Below are 3,896 nucleotides of genomic sequence, written 5' to 3'. Positions count from 1 at the left end.
AGTATTATTTAGTTAAATTTTTGAAAACTAATAATAATCAGTTTTACAAAATCCCTTAAATCTCTCCCTAATAAGTATCATATTAATTCTTATTTTCCATTTTTTCTCAAATATTTCTCTAAAATATTTATATGATCTTATTTGTTTTTAATGTATTTTATTAAATAAAACATATGTATAGTAAAATACAAACTTTCGCATATAATGCAATTTGAATTTTTTAAAACGGACGTATATTACAATCTTTTTAGCATATGTACAAAATCCCTTATCAAGTAGAATTTTTTTGATAATGGTTCAAAATCTTTATCAATAAGATTATAACCTTCCAACTATGAAAAACGGCACGATAAACATGGGTTAAATTTTTATCGAATATAATATGGGACGGGTTGTAAGACGGGAATGGTTGTTAACTACATATAGCGTTTAAAATATTGAACTTTTAATAAGTTCGTCAAGATGGTCTAGGGGATCCTCCATCGGCAGACCGTCGAATTTGTTGCCTTGGACCATGGAGATCAGACTGTTCTTGATTTCAAAATTGTTGTTTTGCACAGCTAGGGTACAATACCATTGTAATTATATTCACATATATATTTTCTTCTACTGTTAAAATAAGTTTGTATAGTCTACTATGTTTCTATATCGTGTTCTTTTTTATTGATTCTTCTAAATATGTAACTATGTGTATTTTTCCAAAAGTATTATTTAAGGGGGAATTTCAAAAATACTCCTTTTCCAATACCACTTTTTAAAAATACCCCTCTTTCTGGTTTTATCAAAAAGTCACTATAAAATTTGAAATTTATCAAAAACATGTGTGTAAACTTATATTTATAGACACAAATTATCTTTATATGTGTGTAAATTTATATATATATTTCATAAATACCGTATAAATAACTTTTAAAAACCTTTTAAAAACCATTTAAAAACCTTATAAAAACTGTGTAAACCTTTTAAAAACCTTATAAAAACATTATAAATGCCGTTTACAACCTTTTAAAATCTTATAAATATTTGGATTTAGTCTCCCAGTAGTAATGATGACCTCGATGTACCTTATTAACTATATAAAAGTTTATAATTTTTCATATTTGAAAAGGGGTATTTTTGAAAATGGATAGAAAAGAGTGGTATTTTTAAAAAGGGGTATTTCTCAAAAATTCTCATTATTTAATTTTAATTTAAAACAATACTATATACCAGTATTATTATAGTTTTTATTACAAATAGCTTTGTCAATCTTATTCTTAATATTTTCACTATTTGTTTTTGTGTGCGTGTGTCTGATGTTCAGAATAATTATTTTATTATGTTTTATTTCAAGTAATTTCTCTTAAATATATCCATTATTTTAATTTTTGAGAACTTGTTTAATATTTTCCCGTATTTTGGATATACCTTCGATTAACAATTTTCACCATTTTTCAATTTTTGAAAACGATAAATAGCATAGATCACTCAAACTATTTTAATTATTTAAATTATTTTAGAATTCTACATCATAACGTGGACCAAATCCATCTGCTTTTTAATCGGTATCATTAATTTATAATTTAACATTAACAGACATAATCTCAATTATTATATTATAATTCAAAATAATATTATACACCAAATTTTAATGAATAACATGAATTTATAATTTAACACTAAGGAATTAATAACCTATTATTTTAATTAAAAAAACCCTTTAAAATTTTGTGTTTTCTTATAATTTTTTTTTTGTTTTCTTTATCCTAAATACAGTATTTATACCTCTTGAAAGTAATTTTTTCCATTAAGTATATGGTAGCTTTCTTTTTCTCCTATTTCTAGTCTTTTTACAAATATTTACACATCCTTTTTATATGTTATGATAGAAATATCTAAATTTCTATTTAAATATATTTATATAATCTATGTTTATATTGTACTTTGATATTTTTCCTGTTTTATTTCATTTCATTTTTTATTTATATAGTTTAAGTTTAGATTATTGTCTATTATTTTTAAAATAGAATTTAAACCTTTAAAATGAGTGGATTAATTGATGCATATATACTATTAACTAGATTTTGACTCGCGGTAAACCGCGGGATAAAACTTTTCTTTGTAATTCATGTTTTTAAAATTTTATAGATTTTCTTGGAGTTTATTTAATAATTATCAAGATTGCATTATATAAATTTTACTGAATTTTTTTAATTATACATGTTTTATATCGGTGTTGTTCAATAAATAGTAAAATGACATGTATTGAACTGTGATATTAATAATATTATAATTTTTTAGTATTATCAATTCAAACCCGTTCTTTCTTACAACTCGTCCCGTCATATAATATGTTGAAAGCATATTACAACATTTCCCGTCCTTTAACCCGTCATGTCATATAATCGCCAAAATAAATAAATCCATGTTGAAAAATATGGCAAGTCAATAATATTTTAGGATAAACCTTGTGTAAAGCTAAAATATTATTAACACTTAAACTTATTAAAAGTTCAATATTTTAAACGCTATATGTAGTTAACAACCATTCCCGTCTTACAACCCGTCCCATATTATATTCGATAAAAATTTAACCCATGTTTATCGTGCCGTTTTTCATAGTTGGAAGGTTATAATCTTATTGATAAAGATTTTGAACCATTATCAAAAAAATTCTACTTGATAAGGGATTTTGTACATATGCTAAAAAGATTGTAATATACGTCCGTTTTAAAAAATTCAAATTGCATTATATGCGAAAGTTTGTATTTTACTATACATATGTTTTATTTAATAAAATACATTAAAAACAAATAAGATCATATAAATATTTTAGAGAAATATTTGAGAAAAAATGGAAAATAAGAATTAATATGATACTTATTAGGGAGAGATTTAAGGGATTTTGTAAAACTGATTATTATTAGTTTTCAAAAATTTAACTAAATAATACTGTTGAACTCCAGGAATTATTTCGAAAAGTGCTGCAAAAATGTTAAAATAGTTTGGGGAGCACAAGCCATAACCAAACAGCCCCCCTAATTTTTAAAAAAAATATCATGAAAGTTAAACATGTTTCCAAACAGAGTTAGTGATAGCAATAAATAAATAAATAAAAACAAAAACTATCTATATTTGTGGAAATCATATAAATGTTTTAACATAAAAATTGGACAATTAAATTCAAAATTAAATATATGTAAACATATCTAATATTAATTTATTGTTTTAATATATTTTCTAAAAAAATAATTTATATCGAATGAAATCTAATAAAACAAAATCATCTATATGTAAGAAAGGCAAATATAATATATTTTAGGAAAAATAAAAAGATAAAAACTATGTTAGCTTATGAATAATCAACTAATCAAATTCTACATAGTACATATACATAACTAATTACATCATCAAATTTTAAAAAAATATATAATTGTTCTAAAAAATATATATATAATGTAAAATTTAAGTAAATAAATACATAAATACATGTCTGCTAAAATCATGCGAATAAAAATTATAGATCATATAAATCTCTTATTTTCACATGAGAAATATTCATATTCAAAAATAAATCTCGCAAATATAGCACAAAAAAATACAAAAAAATGAATTTTAAGAGAATATTTCCGTTTTACGTTTAAAAATTTATTATTCAGGAAATTATAATTAATTCAATCACTCTAATAGTTAGCACTTGACATAACTAATTATCAATTAAAAAAATATCATTGGATTATTTTTTCCTAACTATAATGCGATTTCAAATCGACAAACTATCCAAAAATAAAATTAAAAATAGACCTACAACATAATAGTTTGATCATTATAAATTCATGATTCCATATATTTTAGTACCACATTAACTACTAAATAAATTTCCTTGTTTAGAGACAAGCGTACTTAACTTGGGAACT

Source organism: Capsella rubella, unplaced genomic scaffold (genome assembly GCF_000375325.1).
Source record: "Capsella rubella cultivar Monte Gargano unplaced genomic scaffold, Caprub1_0 scaffold_5, whole genome shotgun sequence".
Lineage (NCBI taxonomy): Eukaryota > Viridiplantae > Streptophyta > Magnoliopsida > Brassicales > Brassicaceae > Capsella > Capsella rubella.
The sequence above is the reverse complement of the archived record's forward strand: the minus strand, read 5'-3'. Positions refer to the sequence as shown.